Source organism: Sus scrofa, chromosome 13, assembly GCF_054392235.1.
Source record: "Sus scrofa isolate SSC_HxYL_T2T_F1_AM1 chromosome 13, Sscrofa_HxYL_maternal_Yorkshire_Landrace_v2.0, whole genome shotgun sequence".
Classification (NCBI taxonomy): domain Eukaryota; kingdom Metazoa; phylum Chordata; class Mammalia; order Artiodactyla; family Suidae; genus Sus; species Sus scrofa.
The window spans coordinates 200,818,196-200,838,821 of NC_139395.1; the positions used below are offsets into that span (position 1 = coordinate 200,818,196).

Below are 20,626 nucleotides of genomic sequence, written 5' to 3' on the forward strand. Positions count from 1 at the left end.
TCAAAATTCAGTTGCATTACCTTATTAATTTCTTTTTGAAATTGTGGCCACAGATGTGTGTTTTTTTCTGAAGTTCTGCCACTAAATCCATTTCTCCTTCCACGTTATTTCGGCTGTACATTTAATCCATACTAAATATTTTTGATGGAGTTCCCATTGTGGCACAGCGGAAATGAATCCGACTAGGAACCATGAGGTTGTGGGTTCGATCCCTGGCCTCACTCAGTGGGTTAAGGATCAGGCATTGCCATGAGCTGTGGTGTAGGCGCAGACACAGCTAGTGTCTGACATTGCTGTGGCTCTGGGGTAGGCCAGGGGCAACAGTTCCAATTAGATCCCTAGCCTGGGAACCTCCATATGCAGTGGGTTTGGCCCTAAAAAAACAATTTTTTTTTTGATGACCCATAACTATTTTGTTTTTATTCTCTAGGTACTCTTCTCCCTTCCTCACAGCTGCTGACTATTGTGTTCGTCTCTGCTCAGTTTCCTTCATTTTATGTCAACTCTAGACTCTGTTCTCAAAATTTCTTCTTAATGCATACGCCTTTTTTTCCTTTCTTTCTTTTTTTTTTTTTTTTTTTTTTTGTCTTTTTAGGGCCACACCCCCAGCATATGGAGGTTCTCAGGCTAGGAGTCCAATCTGAGCTGTAGCTGCAGGCCTACACCATAGCCACAGCAACATGGGATCCGAGCCATGTCTGCGACCTACACAACAGCTCACTGCAACACCAGATCCTTAACCCGCTGAGCAAGGCCAGGGATCAAACCCAAATCCTCATGGGTGATAGTTGGGTTCATTAACTGCTGACCCACAACAGGAACTCATATGTGCCTTATCTTAACACATAATTTCCAAAATGGTCAATGACTATTCCTTGCTATATGAAAAATCCTATAATTAACTATTAAGATGTTAGATTTATTTGAGAATCCTTCTGAAACTTATCTTCCAAGTAAACATTGTCTATTCTGTCTACTCTTGATATCAAACTCATTCTTCAAAGACTAAATAAATTTCTTCCTATAATTAAATTTATCGGTGATCCTTCTAGAGAGATTCTGTCTTCCATCATACATTTTATTTTTACATACTCTATTGGTAACTTTTCTAGAACTTATCTTAATTTTCCTTTCATCTTACAAACATGTATATATGCATTAACTATGTGTAATCTTAGTTCCTCTGCTATTCACTAAACTGCCTTAATTAGACCTTACTTGTATTTAATCACCTTTATGTAACCTAACCCACTGTTTATGATTATTATATAAATATGTAAAATTAGTCAGCAAATTTCTAAAATCATAAAAATACCTGAGCAGTAAAGACAGATTGAGTAACATTTACTAGTTCAAAAAATTCTTATTGTTCTTATTTTTTTTTCATTTTAGGTCAATGAAAACCATTAGGCATGATCAATATTGCACTTTTAAATGCAGTGATCATCAAACTATATTCTTTAAAAGAATATACTTATTTTCTCTGTCAACAAAGCTCACCATTTTAAGATATATAAAAGGAAATGGTGAAGAACTGGAGAGGAAAATATTGTCCTTCTCTTTCTCAAACCAAGTGTACTTGTCTTCAGATCAGTAATAGCCAGCCTGGAGAATGCTGGTATTAGATTTTTGTGAGCCATGCAGTACCGCTAAAGAATTTATAAAACAGGAAAACATAAAGCTTGAATTAATGTGCCATGTGGTGTTATATGATATACAGCAAATTTTGTCAGTGCCTTGGAAACGGTATTGCTTTGAAAGCTGCTTTCAGAGTAGAGTTTGAATGAGGCATTATGTTTGAAAGAGAAAATTGTTTTATTAATAAGATTCAGAAACCAATGCTTTATCTCAAAACACTGCCAAACTAAATACAATGTAAATAGAGATAAAGTGACAAGCTTAAGGAGAATGAAGCATGATCTAGAAAGAGAAAATAAAGCAGAAAAAGCATTTGCAATCATCACATTTCAAACAAAATTGGAGAGATCTGAAATATAATCCATAAGAATGAGAAAACAATCACTGAAACAGTGCATGACAGGGCTGGAGATGTGGGAAGTTCAGAGCTCTCTAGAACATTTAGTATCATAGTGGAGCTCTTTAAGTGCTTTCCTAGGAAGCCACTGACACTGAGTTCTCAGTTCAGCCACGTAAATGTGCAGCAATTGGAGAGTCAGCACAGAGTCAGACAAGACCCCCCCCACCACCATGGGTGTCATCAAATACCGCAAAGCCTTACGACTTGAGGGTTTTACACATTTGTACTCGTCTATGAATAGAAAATGAATTTCTCCTAAAGAGAAAAGCATTCCAACTTATTCTAACTTGCAGAGATTGTCTCCTTCCTCTCTACATCAGATTTCACTGTATTTCCCTTGTGCTTAAGATAGTTTATTTGTACCTGCATATACAGGATATTTAAAGATAATCTAAGCAGACCATAAGCACATATTTAGATACTATTCTTTTATATAGAGTTCACATTTTTCAAATAGATGTCCTTCACCAAAGAAATATTTTAAATAATTTATTGTACAAATACTTGTGATATTTGAAGAAACACATATAAATATGTGCTAAATGTGTTTCAGAGATAATATATAACTTTAGCCATAGATTCTTCACTTTATATTTTAAACTTTAATTAAATCCAAAAGATAAAAATTTAAAGAAGTTTAGTATTTACACAGAAACAGCATTAGGATAAATCCCAATTTTAATATGTGATTAGTAGGGCAAAGACTGAACCTGTGCAGATGCCCTTATCTTGGGAAGCTTCTTAAAAAATTAATAGATTTTAATCCTATATATGAAATATTGTCAATAATATCATTTATTCAAGATATTTAAAGTGATTAAAACTGATGATTAATTAGAAAAGTTCCTTGCACATTATCTTTAAATTAAAATGATGAAAATTATCAACTACAATAGAAATATAAGAAGAACTCCGTTTCATTCTGAATTATAGTGGTATCAATGAAAGGCCAGCTCCTTTACACAGCAGGTCGAATAATTTTAAAAATTCTGGAAAGTACTTAGCATAATCTAGCATGTACTACCTACTTTGAAGGTGATGAAATTCACTTATAAGAAAGTTTATAGACTCACTCAAGCTCACATTATTAAAGTCATAGTTGGCCTTTTTCACCTTAGTGTATTAATTAAAATGATTTTAGCAATCTGTTACAGGTGTTAAAATATATAGGCATATTATAACACTAACGTTAGCTATAAGTCCATTTATTTTCTTTAAAATCCCTTTTCACAATATATTCTGTTTATTTTTTAAATCTTTACCATTAAACTTCATCTAAAATTAGAATTATAAAATATACAGGAAATGAAAATTGAATTGAACCTCAATGTTGTTAGTTTCCAATAACAATATTCCAATGTCGATTTCTAATAAGATCAAAACACTTAATAATTTATAAAGATATTTATCTACTGTGACCATAGTGACGTTTAAAGTACCTTGAGTCTAGGATTTCAGAATAGGCAACACACAGAGAAACTGAGAAACAGGCATCCATCAGATATGTTAATATTCATTGCCTCAGACTTAATTCTGACTAAATACAATTCCAAATTACACTTAGAAATTCCTGATGTATTTCTGACTGTAAAGTGTGAAAGATAAAAGAGCATGAGAATTATAGGACAGGTAGTTTTGCTGCACTAAATGCTACAAAGATTACTGTACATATCCCAGAAATAAAGATATATAAAGTTCCATTCTACCTTGAGAATAGCCAGAAGGAAATGTCGTGATGAAATTAACTGAATTTGCCTAAGACCATTGGGAGCTATCCATTTTTATAATTGAAAAATAAAAGCCTGCTCAAAAAAATATATATACATGCATATATATGTATGTGTGTATATATATATATATATGAAAATAATAAACAATAGTGTTTGGAACTCTGCAAAATATAGTGCAATTATTTTAGAAATAGCAATCTTATAATTCAGCAATTAAATTACACTTTTTTGTCAGATAGACTTGGACATTTTGATATGAATTTACAGATTCCAGAACGTTCTTCATCCATTTCAATGATATTTCTTAAGGCTAGCCTTATACTTTCCATCCAGTATAAGCTATCTCATGGTATCTTTATTTTCTAGCCTCAAATTTTTATAACATTTCCAAGTAATAACACAACCATGCTAGCCAGCCAGTGTCTGAAAGAGCTTTCTGCTTGGCTGCCAGTTGTATAAGTCGTGTCCTTACAACTCATCTTGGCAAGGGAAAGCCAGCAGGATGTAAAATCCAGACCTTCTTGTGCTCCCAAACTTAGGACCTGGTTCAGGGCCACATCAGCTAGTAAGATTGAGCAACTCTTTGTATTTTCACTTCCAAGAAGTTGAACCTATTTAAATTTTGTAAACCTTGAGTGATAGCTGCTGTTTTTGGATATGGTCACTTAACAATATTTACAAAGTGCAAAATTTACCTAATGGAATTTTGAGGGTATAGGGAGTTGATCTAACTAAGATAGTCTCTTTTATTGTCCTCTTATCATTTTTACCTCTCTACCAAAAAAATCAGAAGACCACTAGTTAAAATTACATGTGGTCATTATTTTATTCAACAGGTTTTCATTTAGGGCATATTACGCTGGATATATCTTGGTGAAAAACAGATAAAATACTTGTACTCATGGAGCATCTATTATGCTTAGAATAGTGAAAGGATGAGGATAAGCCAGTAAGTTGTACAATATGTGAAAAGCTGGTATGGTTATTGAAATAAAAGGGTCATTGAAAATTAAGCAAAATGGAGTGTGCTAGAGTGAGAGTCACCAAAGGAGATAAAGGGATGACTAGTCTTGCTACTGGACTGAGAGTAGTGCTTTGATCTTCATTCTAGTAAATAGTGGAGCCATTGACAAATTTTGATCAGATATATGATGAGATCTAACATGTTTTAAAGTGATCAATTTTAAATAAATATTTTTGCTGCTGTATTGATTGAATTTCTACTTTTAAATGACCCAACTTGCTTCTTTATTAAAAAGGAATCAAAGATTCAAATAAGAAAACCAATTAGGATATTATGGCAAATTCCCAGGAGTGAGAGAGAATTGGCTTATAAGCGTATGATAGCAGTGGACATGTTATGAAGTGGTCAGTTTCTAAATATCATTTCAAGGTAAACTCATTGGAATTTTATGATACTTTACATGTCCTTTGGGAAAGAAATAGAGGAATAAAGATCATGAAAATTATCAAACTATGTATTTCTCAAATAATTTCCCTAACCCTTATGGGACCAATACATATTTCACCATTCCATATACTCCATTCTACCACAATTTGTGCTGTCCATTTGTCCTGCTCCATTAGTTTATTGTAAAGAAAAAAAGAAACAAATGAAAAAGGAAGTACCAGATAACATGACCATAGAATGGCTATTATTTAGTGAATATTTTGAAAGATAATCAGCCTTGTCATGATCAGAGAAGTGCAGCTTACAACAGAGACATCATTTCAAGAGTTTATATATATATAGAAATGAGTATAAACCTGCAGTCAATGTGTTAGCCAGATCTGTTCTCCCATTTCAAGACTCATCTGGGTTGGGAATCTACTTCTAAGCTCACTCAAGTGTTGGTAAGTCTTTAAAGAAAGAGTCACTCTCACACGATTTGGATGGGAGTGCAAAACAGCAAAAGCAATTTGATTAGAAAAAAAAATTGAGTGTACCTTGTAAGGATGGAGTTGCACATTTACTTGAACCCAACAAATCTTCCCTTTGGAAAAAAATAAACACTACTGCATGTATTCTATTGCACATGCTCTCAAGGAAAGAGGAACGAGAATGTGCATCACATAATACTTTGTAATAGCCAAAAAAAAAAAAAAATGAGTAACACTGATACTTATCAAGAAGTGAGTCAGTACATTGTTTTACTCATACAGTAGAATTTCATTATTTATCTATTGCCGCCATGTAACAAATAACTTCAAATTCAGCAACTTAAGACAACACATATTTAACCATCTTACCGTTTGTGTGGGTCAGGAATGTGGGCATAATTTAGCCTAGTCCTCTGCCTCAGTCATTCAAAAGACTGCAGTCAAGGTGTTACCAGATCTGTTCTCTAATCTCAAGACTCACCTGGGGTAGGATCTGCTTCTAAGCTCAATCAAGTATTTGTTGACAAGATTCAGTTCCTCCTGAGCAGTTGGGCTAAGATCCTTTGATCCTCACCAGCTGTTGGTCAGAGGCGTCTCACACTTTCTTGTCACATGGGCTTCTTCATAAAGCATTTACAACATGACAGTTGGCTATGAATCTATAGGCAAGCTATTAAGGTTGGTAAAAGAGTTCAGCTAGATCTCTTAATATTTATTTCAAATACAGAAAGCATAGTTACTATACAGCCAAAAAAATTTTTTTAAGAAAGAAATTGTAATCTCAAATCAGAAGATATCCTTTGAAATAGTAAATATGAGATTTAGAAACACAAATGTGCAAGTGCTAAATAGAGATGTGTAAAACATAATTGGAGCCCCTAAGATTGGAATAGTAGAAAAATATATTCATTGAGATAAAGTTACTGTAACATAATGAAGAATTATTTCTTAAAATAATTTATCAATTCTGTGCAATTCCAAACAATTCAAAAATATTCTTCAATGAATATGAATTTCTGAACCTGAAATTCATTTGAAACTATAAACCTCAAGCACAGCAAAGATAATTTTAGAAAATAAAACAAAGTCAGGGACTTTCCCTAGTAGGTATTAAGACTGATTAATAGCTGTAGTAATTTGGTGTGCCATTCTAAATTAGGAGTAAATAATTCAGTTAATAGTTCCAAGAAAATTGGCTTTCTGAATGGAAAAACGAATGGTGTATTCCTGCCCCATATGATGCTTTAAAATGAAAAATCTGAGAGCAAGGCTTAAGATGGTGGAATAGAAGGACTGGAGCTCAACTTCTCTCCTAAAAACAATAAAATTCACAACTAAAAGCTGAGCAGTCTCCCCCCAAATGGACCAGAAACCTTAAAAAAGATACCCTAGTCCAGAAGAAAAAGAGGAGGCCACATCAAGAGGTAGGAGGGGCAATTTCACGATATAAACAACCCCATACCTCCCAGGTGGGAAACTCCACAGACTGAAAACTAACTGGCTCACAATGAGGAGATACTTAGCCTCCAGGAAAAAGACTTTAGATTGTTGAAGCTGAAGATGATGCAAGACATTGGAAATAAACTGGAGGCAAAGATGGATAACTTACAGGAAACACTGACCAAAGAGATACAAGATATAAAACTTAAACAAGGAGAGATGCAAAATACAATAACTGAAATAAAAAATTCACTAGAGGCAGATAACAGAATACAGGAGGCAGAAGAACGAATAAGCAAGGTGGAGGACAGATTAATGGAAATTATGGATGCAGAACAGAAAAGAGAAAAAAGATTGAAAACAAATGAAGAGAGTCTCAGAGAACTCTGGGACAACGTGAAACGCACCAACATCCGTATTATAGGGGTGCCAGAAGGAGAAGAGAGAGAGAAGGGGACAGAAAAATATTCCAAGAGGTAATAGCCGAAAACTTCCCTTACATGGGAAAGGAACCACTCACTCAAATCCAGGAAGCACAAGGAGTACCATATGAAATAAACCCAAGGAGGAATACACTGAGACACATATTAATCAAACTAACCAAGATTAAAGACAAAGAGAAAATCTTGAAAGCAGCTAGGGAAAAGAAACAAGTAACATACAAGGGAACCCCAATAAGGTTATCGGCAGATTTTTCAGTAGAACCTCTGCAGGCCAGAAGGGAGTGGCATGATATATACTTAACGTGATGAAAGGAAAAAACCTCCAACCAAAATTAATCTACCCAGCAAGGCTCTCATTCAGATTTGAAGGAGAAATCAAAACCTTCACAGATAAGCAAAAGTTGAGAGAATTCAGCAATACTAAACCAGCCTTACAACAAATATGAAAGGAACTTCTCTAGGCAAAAAAAAAAGACAGCAATAGGAAACAAAAATTCCACAAATAACAAGGCTCACCAGTAAAGGTATATATACAGTAAAGACACGAAATCATCCATGCACAATTATACCATCAAAATCAGAAATCATGAGAAGAGGTGGGTACAAATGCAGGACACTGGAGATGAACTTGCAATTAAGAGAACAACAACTTAAAACAATCTCATATACATATAGACTCATATCAAAACTTCAGAATAACTGCAAGCCAAAAATCTACAATTGATACACAAACAAGGAATCTCTGGAGAAGAAATATATCTCATAGTAAATAAGTGCATAATCCACCATGAAGGGAGTCATTTGACATCATTCTTGGAAGGCTGAAGTCTTCTTACATCTGATTCTGATTTCTTCTCCATCAAAGCATTTATGATAATTATAATTAAATAATGCAACTGTACAATTAAATAATACAGTTCTACCATTATATTATTAATAACCATTTCTCTCCATGGTACAATATAAGGTCTGTAATGTCTTGTTTATAACATCACCTAGAATGGTGTAATGCCTATATTGAAGAATCAATTAGATGTGACAAATTGTGAGGACATATTTATATAGTTACACTGGTTTTTAACCAATTTATGCATTTTATATTTTACTTATTTTCAGAGGGTGTATTATTTCTGTTATTCTTACCAGTTAAGTTATTCTTTTTATTATGCTATATAAAATATTTAATGGTATATAAGGCTTTCTTCTTTATAAATTTTAGTTGCATAATATACACAATTTTAATATAATGCTAATTTTTAAAGAAAAATTGAAATGTAATAGATAATACTAAATAGTAAAGATGAAAGCCGTACAAAATGGGATAAAGCATAGAATAAATTTCCTATTTGTCTCAGCATATTTTCCATTCCACTTCTCCAGAGGGAGACACTTAATCTGTTTCTTAAGATCCATGATATAATAATCTGTCTGCATGTAATTGTTTAAATATATGTATTTTATTCTGTAAAAAATAAAATTCTGTGATAATCTATGTGGGAAAAGAATATGAAAGAGAATGCATGTGTGTACATATATAACTGAATCTCTTTGTTGTACAGCAGACATTATCACAACCTTGTAAATCAACTATACTTCAATAAATCTTTTTTAAAAATGAAATAAAATAAATAAAAAGGAAAAATGAGGGATCTAAACAAATAAAATAAAATGAAAAATCTTCCCCAACAAATCAAATAAATAATGTGGATAGGAAAACTATAAAACTTAGAAAAATATATTATTTCTTTATATTTAGGTAAGAGAAAGATAACCAAGCTAAAACAATACAACCAAAGACTTACTAAATTAGATTTCCTAAGTTATAAAACTTATAATATTAAGGAAACTATAATAATTAAGAGTAAAGATGAATCATTTGCAAGGCGAGGATACATTGAAATGTTACTGATTAAGGACTGATAGAGTATATAAAAGCCACAAGTTAGTAACAAATGTAAAAAAATAATCTAATACAAAATTTTCAACTGAATTCAAAAGAGAATTCACTAGAAAAAGAAAACTAAATGAACAATTATTTTATCACCAGTAATGAAGCAAATGTACATTTTGACAATGATACTATTTTACACTAAGGAGACTGGCAAAAACATGTGAGTCTAATAGCATCCAATGCAGGAGGAAATGTCATAAAACAGGAATGGTGAGACATGACCAATATTAGTAAAAAGCCCTGCAATTTATTAAACCTAGAAAATTGACGATTCACATTTCCAATACCTCAACATTTCCTGGTTGATGTCTACTCTGCGGAAACTCTTGGATATATAGATTTTTGTTGATTGTAATTGCACTGCTTTTAATAGCAACAAAATGATATTAAATTAAGTATCCTTCAGGTAGGGAATAGGTAAATTATTGTGGTTTATTCCCATGAGGCAATACTATTTACCATTGAAAATGACTGAAGCATATCTTCATGAATCATGATATAAAGATTTCAGAATATGTGTGTGCAGTATTAGTGTGTGTGTTGTGAAAAGGCTTAGGTTAATTACAATGGTGTATTTTTACTTCTTTGATCACATTTTTTACAACTTGCTGTCCATAAATCATATTGAACCTGCTTAGAGGAATTAGTGTGATATTTGAGGGGATTTTAAAATGCAATTTAAACATATACTTTAATGCATTCTCAAATTCATTATTATTTTACTATCTTAATAACCTATGTTTGATTAGCTAGGTTGGTTACTATAAATCATCCTAATAATTTAAACTTATAGACACATTTTCAATGTAACTAATGATTTTGTTCATGTCAAAATTATGCCAGATATACCATTGGGTAATAGATAACAAACTATAAAAGTGTTTTAAGAAGCTATCCTTGGAGTTCCCACTGTGGCTCAGCGGGTTTATACCCAACATAGTCTCTGTGAGTATCTGGGTTCGACCGCTGGCCTCACTCAATGGACTAAGGAACTGGCATTGCCATACATGTTGCTGATCTTGACTAGATCAGGTGTTGCTGTGTCTGTGGCATAGGCCCTGGCTGTAGCTCCAATTCAAACTCCTATGTGTCACAGGTGGGGTCAAAAAAAAAAAAAAAAGAAAGAAGAAGCTATCCTTTTCACCAAAAAACATTGACTGCCTGACATTTTAGGCTTGAGAATACTAATATATACTTTTCTATTATATTTTTTTGTTCTATGGATATTTCTAAGTACTTTGCATTTATAAATTTATTTAACCCTCATAAAGCCCTGTGCCACAGCTCCTACAGATGAAAAAACGCTTAAGAGTGTCAAGGACACATAGCTGTGAAGTGGTACATCTAGCACTTGCACTCTTATAGTCTGTCTTCAGAGAAAAACTCTTACCTCATTTAATCTGCATATGAATCTCTTTGTTTATGTTATATATGAACTATTTCAGTAAATAGTGAATGCTTTCCTCTATCAGTCATTGTTCTTGTGCTGGGGATATGAAAGTGGTAAGTATTTTTAATGCCCTCCAAATAATAAAGTATCTCAGATGTTTTTATAAATCAAGGTATTTAAACTTAGCTGAATAATCACATGGTTGGGTTTTTGGAAATCCTATCAAATTGTGTATAACAACAACAAAAAGTGACATATCTTGTATTATCGAGCATAAAATATATGCCAGGGAACTGTTCTAAAATCGTTATCTCTATTAATTTAATTGAAACACATACATATACACAAGTATGACATAATTTTTATCTCCATTTATTAGTTAATTTGTCTAAGTGCTATGAAGTTCCAGATTTGAGTGAATAAATTGGGCTCTATTTGTAATCATCACATGTCATTATTTGCAAAATAACAATGATAATAATATATTATATTTCAGTTTTTTCTTATTAAGGTATAATTAATAACAAAAGAATATCCATTATGATTATGTCATCTATATATCTTTTAAAAGAGGTTTTAAAACAATTTCTCTCTCTCTTTCTGTTATTTATTCCCATTGTTTGATTCTACTAGTCCATGAAATCCAAGCCTGAGACCTAAAAATATCAAAGCACCACCAAATCACAATGTGCTTTGATCCTAAAATTAGTAATATTTCTTCTTTCCTATCTATTCCTTCCTTTCCCACTCTCACCTCATCTCACTCTTAAAAATTCCCAAGTTCATCTTATTCATCCTTGCATAATTTATTTGTGTGGCCAATAAGGTGTTTAGCCATAATATACCTTTAAGAATTATGCCAACCATGAGTTGTGTTATCCTCCAAAATGTCCCTGGTGATATTATAACCAGAAAATTGGAAAATCATAACTTTAATGAAATCTTTTGTTTTGGGGTTGTAATTTGAGTATAAATAGTACATTTAATGTACTTAGCTGTTGGTTCAGTGACATTCCTGATAAGACCTTATGAAGAGCAGAACCATGGACAGGGCCCGCATCCTCACTTTATGTACATAATTGTAGGTGAATGGAATATTTCATTACATCAAAAGAAATGAAAGATATGTGCAGTAATTATTTGTGTGATTATAAGATATGTTGGAGACATTACTCCAATGTGTTCTGGATGTTAAAATTTTGACATACTCACAAAATTGGCAAGCAATTAAGAATAATGGCAAGAGTAGTGATTGAAAATTAATCACTGCTAAAAACCTAGAAGTAGTGTATTGATTTGCACTAAGAAACATTTAAAAGTACAATGCCAAAAGTACCTGGCTGCCTAACTTTTGAAGCAATTGAGCTGATTTAGTAGATGAGGGGGCAGTAAATTTAACAGAACTTTTCATAAAACAGAGATGTTCATGGAACATCCAAAATATTGCCTAATAAATTGAACTACTTTAGAATTTATAGGACAGTTCTCCCTTTTATAATTTAATGGGCAAAGTTCTGACAAAAAACTTACAGGGATATATGTATCATTATCATCTACTTCCTGCGAAAACAGTATGAGATACGGACTTTTGGAGAAAGTAGCAGACTATAAAATTCATTATAAGTGCAAAAGACTTGGATTATTTTAACTGCAATGTTATACTACAGCATGAATCCATATTATGAACTATTGCTAATTAGTAACTATCTACTTCACTTTATTTACAGATAGTTTTCAAGGCTTAACCATTGTTAGAAATCATTATAGGGACAACAAAATTTAGAGGAATATTTGTTTAACATATCGTGTTTCTGAAAACATCTCATTTATATGAGATTGTATATCTCATATACAATCGTTTTGCTTGATTTGTGGAGCTATCATGAGATAATATTACTTACTGATATTATTGGTTCATACTGTTTCAAACCAAAAAGATCTTGTCTTTATGTCTTTTCTATCTAGTAGAGGGTAAAGATTTACAAACAAACAAAAACACCTGATATCTGTCTAAGTGTCTAACTTTATTGGAAGAGTATATAAGCACTATTTTCATAAAAATTTTAAATGCATGTGTATGTATATGCCTACCTAAATGGCATAAACTGAATGTAGTCATCACTGTTCTTGTGGTCATTATGAAAACCAACTAAGTTCATTTCTTCTTTTAAACTTGACTGTGTTTCCCTCAGGACTCTCAGTTTTTTTAGCTTTTCACTGAGGAATATTGCTTTGCGTACCTACATCATTCTTATTATAAGCTTAATTTAAGAGATAATTGTAAGCTATTTCTCCCCACTCACCTTGCACTAGTGTGTAATTTCTGTGTTGCTACTTGATTCATACAGAGGTTTACAAGGAGTTTTTAAATGCTGAGGGTACTAGATTCCAATCATCCAAGTAATACTAGTGTTACTTAAATGTAAACCAGCCGTGTATATTTGAAATGTTTATTACATTCACATTATGTGACATAAATGTGAGAAAATAATTAATGAAAAGAAAACGTATGCAGATGTCATCACTGGAAAACAAGCTGAGATTAATGACTTAAGAACGATAAATGTATTCATTATAAAATTAATGTTAACAATCTAATTATAAAGTCTCTGAACTAAATACTTTTGTATCCCTGTTAAGAGAATCAGTAGGTAATTATTGCTGAGCATGAACTCTACAGAAATATTTGAATATTGCCTGAGTTGCCACTTGGTGGCAGTCATGTGTTGGTATCAGAAGGGCAGTTTTTTTGTTTTTTGTTTTGTTTCTGGTGAATGGGGTTTAGATTATTTATAAATAGTCAATGACCTTAGGCAAATGAAACTTGTTATGGGGAAAACATATCTATTGACAGGACTAATTATTGCTATATATGTAAGTACATATAATATGCATATTTTCTCCCAGCTTTAAGGAGGTATAATTGACGAAATTGTAAGATATTTAAAGTATACAAAGTGAGGACTTCCCGTCGTGGCTCAGTGGTTAACGAATCCGACTAGGAACCATGAGGTTGTGGGTTCGATCCCTGGCCTTGCTCAGTGGGTTAAGGATCCGGCGTTGTGTGGGCTGTGGTGTAGGTTGCAGACATGGCTTGGATCCCATGTTGCTGTGGCTCTGGTGTAGGCTGGCGGCTACAGTTCCGATTAGACCCCTAGCCTGAGAACCTCCATATGCCACAGGAGCAGCCCTAGAAAAGGCAAAAGGACAAAATAAATAAATAAATAAATAAAGTGTACAAACTGGTTATTTAGGTATACATTGTGAAAGGATTCTCTCCATTGAGTTAATTATCACCTCACATATTACCTTTTTGGGGAGAATATTTAAATTCTACTATCTTAACAAATTTCAAGAATATATTGAGTGTTAGCAAATATAGGCATTTATTATACATGAGATCTTCAGATTTTATTTATCTTAAAACTGAAAGTTTGTAGCTTTTACCAATCCCTCCCTATTTCTCCTATCTCTGGCCATTAACAACTACCATTCTGCTGATTCTATTTATGGTTACACATATAAATGCGATCACATAGTATTTGTCTTTTTCTGCCTGGTTTATTTCATTTAGCACAATGCACTCCAGGTTCATCTGTGTTGTAACAAATGACAGGCTTTCCTTCTCTTTAAAGGCTGAATAGTATTCCATTATGTATATATAGATATACACACAAGTATATATGTATTTTAATCTATATTGCACATTCTTCTTTTTCCATTTATCAATCCAGGGACACTTAGGTTGTTTCCATAACTTGGCTATTACAAATAATACTTCTACAAACAAGGAACTGCAGATATCTCTTTGAAATAATTATTTCATTTCCTTTTGGTATATGCCCAGAAGTGGAATTGCTGGATCATGTTACAGTTTTATTTTTAATCTCTTGAGGAACTTTTATTTTATTTTTTTATTTTTTGTCTTTTTTTTTTTTTTTTTTTTTGCTATTTCTTGGGCCGCTCCCGCGGCATATGGAGGTTCCCAGGCTAGGGGTCTAAACGGAGCTGTAGCCACTGGCCCTATGCCAGAGCCACAGCAATGCGGGATCCGAGCTGCATCTGCAACCTACACCACAGCTCACGGCAACGCCGGATCCTTAACCCACTGAGCAAGGGCAGGGATTGAACCCGCAACCTCATGGTTCCTAGTCGGATTCGTTAACCACTGCACCACGACAGGAACTCCTCTTGAGGAACTTTTATACTGTTTTCCATAGTGGCTATACAATTTACATCCCCACCAACAATATACACGTGTTTTCCACATCCTCACCAACATTTGTTATCTCTTATCTTTTTGATAATAGACATCTTTACAGATGGTGGTGATATTACATTTTGGTGTGATATGCATTTTTCTGGTGATTAGTGATGCTGAGAACTGTTTCATGTATTTGTTGGCCATATGTATGTCTTTGGAAAAATGCACATTTAGGTCTTTTGCCCACTTTTAATTGGATTATTAGTTCTGTGTGTGTGTGTGTGTGTGTGTGTGTATGTGTGTGTGTCTTTGCTAGTAAGTTGTATAAGATCCTTGTATATTTTGGGTATTAACCTTTTATCAGATATGTGGTTTAAAAATATTTACTCCCATGTCACAAGCTGAAGTTTTTTAATACAATGTTAGCATTATATTTAAAACAGATTTTAAAAGATTTTAGCTTTTAAAATCATTCATTAATGTTTGTTTCAATTTTACATATGATCCTTTTCATCATTAACGCTACAGCCAAGTTATTTATGTGCTGTAATTCAACTTAGACTTAAAACACTCAAGAAAGCTTTGGTATCTATGATGATATAATTGTTTCATGTATGTTAGTTCTTGGAGACCTGGAAACTTCCGTACTCTTAGGATTCCTGGAATTTCTTTGAAAATTCTTATATACCTACTTTTCTAATTAGGTTCAAAGACTTATTTAGGTGATAATCCTAAAATATTAACCAGTTTTGTTTTCTGGGAACTTTTTTTTTTTCCCTGGTTTCAGTTAAGTGTGAGAAGTAGTTGGTTTTTCCTGTGACTTCCTTCTAGACTTAGTTTTGATTTTAATCCCTTCTCCCTTATCATCTGTGCAGTCTCTATGACATATTGCTCAGTCAGGAAGAAAGCTGACTTTCATTACTATGGAAATTTTCTACCACTAGCTCCAATAACAAAAGGTGTTCTACCATTCTTCTATTTCCCATAAAATTCCAGTTTACATTCCTTTTCAGTTTAATATCATTCAAACCTGAGTTCCCAGGATATGGGTTCAGAATTTTTGTTAGTTAAAAATACCTTCTTTCTTATCTCCTTGGAATCAGTTTAAACTATTTTAACATGTTATATTCTTTCTGCATAGACATTTTAATCAAATTAATTCCTGAAATGATCAATTCATATAGGGTTACTAAAGTATTTATATTGTCTGGATAAAAATCAGCACATTAAGGTTTGGTTTTGGTTTGTTTGGTATTTATTTATTTATTTATTTATTGCTATCAGGGCACTGATATCAAGTGCACTTACACTGAAATTGGAATTGTTTTAATGTACTTTGTGCATGCAAAGGAAGTTTTGACATCATCAGCCAAGATAACAAGAATAAAATGTAGCACCACAAAAAACAATAGGTTTTACTTTTATCATGAAATTAGTAACTTGAGTCATGATACATATTCTCTTTGCTATGTGGGAATAGCTACTGAAAATAAGTTACTGGGGTTTTTTTTGATATTCAATAATAGAAGTTAAATCTGGTGATCATACTGAATATCATCATCAATATACATACCCACTTTCTAAAATATGGTATGATTTCTACATAGGATAGTGAAAAGTCTAAGCTATATCTAATAGCACACACATAGGTTCATAATTTTTACATACACTTTGAAAAAATATTAGAAATTCTGATTACATTATGTGTACGTTTATCATTGTAGAACATTATGTGTTCACTACTTCATTTTAAATTTAAAGTTTTGATGTTAATTATGTTCAACTGACATAGAGCCCTTAGTTATGAAAAGGAGTATTACATAATTTTATAAAATAGTCATGAAGGTATTACTAATATTAGCCCAAAGCAACCTTAATATTGGGAAAATTAACAATCACCAGTTGAGTAAAATGTATATTGGGCATTCCTAGAAAATTATCTGTGCATTTCTTAACATTCTACTGTATAGCAGAAAAACACCTTGCCCGGTAATTACAAGGAAGAGTGCAGGAATAAGGGAAGACCCCTTCCCTCAGGAAACTTGCAACCTAGGAGTTCCCATTATTGCTCAGCCGATCAAGAACCCTACACAGTGTCTGCGAGGATGCGGGTTTGATCTCTGGCCTTGCTCAGTGGGTTAAGGATCTGGCACTGCCACAAGCCACAAGCTGCAGTGTGGTTGCAGATGCTGCTCAGATCTGGTGTTGCTGTGGCTTTTGCTGGCCTGGAAACTTCCATATGCCCCAGGTGCAATCTTAAAATTTAAAGAGTGAATTAAAAAAATTCCAATTAAACGTGGATTGAGTAAAGAGTTTTTCAGTTTATTTGATAAATAAAACTATAGATGCAGTTTTGAATAGTGATCCATATGTCACAGGTGTGGCCCTAAAAAGGAAAAAAAAAACCTCAAAAAAAATCCTTGCAGTCTAACAGGGAAAACAAGCATAAAAAATGGGCTAAAAAGTGTAATGATAGGAAAAACAACAAGACACTATGTGAATACCTAATGGAAGTAGCAAACTTAGTTTGGAGGCAGGGAAGACTGCAAGAAAAAAATAATATGCAGAGACATCTTTTTTAAATGGGCATATGCATATGAAAGAAATTTAAATTTGAATTTGAATGAACTCTTTTTCTTAGGAAGTTTGAAGTATTGATTTTTCCCCCCCAAGGGGAACTTTTTCTGTTAAAACACTGTGTGAAGATGCTGACTTTCAATTTTAGAATAACTCTGTTCAGTGATGACATTTCTCATTTACACATTACCCATGGTGTGAACTATATGTGCACTTGTTTTCTGCAACATTAATGACCTCTTAGCCCAAGCTTTCCCTAATGGTTAATGAGTGTCTGGAGAAGTAGGAGCTTTTAAGCAGAGTTAAGAACCCTTGATCTTAAAGATCACTACCTTACAGGAAATGTCTGACCAAGAGGTCTTTTTGCTGTTATTGTGCTGAGAATTTAAATGAATGATAAATAAATAAACAGTTGAGCAGATTATTTTCCAATTCAAATAGATATTCAGCATTAAGTTAACTGCAGTTAATGGTATTTCAGTTCCATATTTTACTTCTATAATATCTACATTTATAATGACATAACATCCTCTTTAATATCTTCCAATTTTAAAAGTGAAGCATTATAGCAAAACAGTCTTTAGGTCGTTTCCACATACCCATCTGGTATCAAAATAAGACATCAAATCCAATTATTGAATCATCTTTAGTCTTAAATAATCTTATGACAAGTATACACAGGGAAAAAAAGAAGTATTGAAATACTTTGATAGCAGAGATAAAAATAGCTTTTTTATACCAATTTAAATATTTATTTTACTTAATACAATATGTTTCTGCATTTTATATTTTAGGTTCTGATGAGTAAGAAATACCTGGGATTGAAATATTCCAGAAGTTTTCAAGGAAATTAAATCCATAATTTAGTTTATTTCTTCTCTGATTGAATAATATTTAAAGTATATATTATTTTATATATAAATTAAATTGATGAGTATTGAAAAATAACATCAGTACATGCACCTAGGTCACTTTATTATTTCTAAAAGTGCTATTACATTAAATTTATTGATCATGAAACTCTCTAGAGAGATCTAAAATTATAAAATTTAAAGGAGTAAGTCTAGTGGTCAATACACTCTTTTATTTTTTTATTTTTATAGGATAACACTTTTGGAATATGGAAGTTCCCAGACTAAGACTCAAATCTGAGCTGCAGCAGCTGGACTACACCACAGCTCAAAGCAACACCTAATCCTTAACTCACTGTGTGAGGTCAGGGATCAAACCCACATCCTCATGGATACAAGTCATGTCCTTACCACTGAGCCACAACAGAGACTCTCCAATATGCCCTTTATAGCTAATGAAACAGAAAATTCAAATAAATCGGTTATGTAATGAATAGAATTGACTCACCTATTAAGTATAGCGATGTGATTGAGTGTAGATATAGCTTTAATCCAGTAGCTCAAACTCAGAAGAAAATTTACCCTTCCATCTGCCCACAGTTATTTTGCTTAGTTCATTTCTACTCTATATTCGGAACTCAGCTCAAAGGTACATACCACCGAAGACTATCCATCACCAAATTTTATCCTTACAAGACTAGATCTAGTACCCTTGTTATGTGTTCTCATAGCAGCCTCCATTGTTTTTTAAATTATGTTTGTTAGTAATAATAATGTACTTATTGTGAGGGTTTATAATTATTTTCTTGCTTGAGATATCATAGGCATGCAATCTGCACTTACTGAGTTAATGAACATTTAAATGAAATCAAGCATCTATCACTATGCTTAACACATAAGTGATCATGAACATAAATACTCTGTTACTTTCTCTTGGACTTTAGTGTTTCTTTGCATCTTCTCTGATGAAACTCTGTCCTTCTTCATAAAACGTCCCTGATTGTCCACACAAAAAAAAGTCTTCTCTGTGTTTGAACCTGGAAAAATATTGACAGAACAATGTAAATCAACTATAATAAATTGAAAAACAATTGCTAAGATTTAGTTGGAATTTACTGAAAATAAAGATATATCCCCTTCCCCTAACCCCCAGCCAAAAAAAAAAAAAAAAGGAAAACAATGAAAGAAACCTGGAAAGATATTTCTCTTTCTATTGGCATTGGTCATAGTCATATATAGTCTAGCTATTTGTGCACGTGTGTTGTATTCTCTGCCGAATCATTTAATTCAAAGAGCGTGAACTGTGTCCTCTGTCAGTTTTGCATGATGGCAAATACATGGCTATCAACAAATGTATTTGAATTAGTAAATGTATTAAATGAATTAATAAATACATAAATACAGCAAATAAATACATTATTGGAAGGTTTAAATTTTTCACTATTAATATTTCTTTGTAAATATGAAAGAGATTTGGGCAGTTGGCACTCTACAAAGTCATAATCAAATTTGTACAAATTAAACAATATAAAGAAGTGCTTGCTTTAAAAAAAAAATTATCCTCTAAAAGAATAAATCAATTTTTGTTACATAATGGTATCCTCATATCCACATGTAAATAAAATGGAGTTAGATGAGCTCAATTCTCATATTATTCCTAGTATTTCATGCAAAGATAGGTATTAGGCAACTTCATAAGTTCTCTTTTCCAAGAGATTGAATCTCAATAAAATCAGTAGATATGTAAGATCTAAAAATGAAGGTTTGGGTAGATAATAGATGCAAAACAAGTGGTTACTAAACCTAATAAGATACAAGAAAATGATTCTCTATGTTTTGACAGTGGTCCTTTATAAAAATATATTTTGTAGAAGATTTTTAATATCTAAAAATATGTGTCATTATTAATAGGTAAAAGTATTGATTTTAATAAATGAGAGAAAACTATTTTCAAAATAATTTATATCTTTTCACTTAATAGTTTTACCTTCACTTATGAAACTTGGGAATTTAATTATAACTTAAAGCATAATTTTATCTGCGTACTGTGGTCAGGAAGGTAGTTACTGATAGAAACTATTGAAAGATAAATTTTTTCTACTTTTGTAGGCATTTTCAAAT

General features: G+C 32.6%; 1 protein-coding gene and 1 long non-coding RNA gene across 3 annotated transcripts in view; both read left to right on the plus strand.

Annotated features, from left to right (window-relative positions):
- NCAM2 (neural cell adhesion molecule 2) overlaps positions 1 to 20,626 on the plus strand; it is a 503,541-nt gene that overhangs the window by 213,534 nt on the left and 269,381 nt on the right. The window lies entirely within an intron of this gene.
- LOC146397836 (uncharacterized) lies at positions 11,382 to 17,339 on the plus strand. The gene is made up of 2 exons (XR_014823737.1): positions 11,382 to 13,846; positions 15,026 to 17,339. It is a non-coding gene; the product is annotated as an uncharacterized LOC146397836 (long non-coding RNA).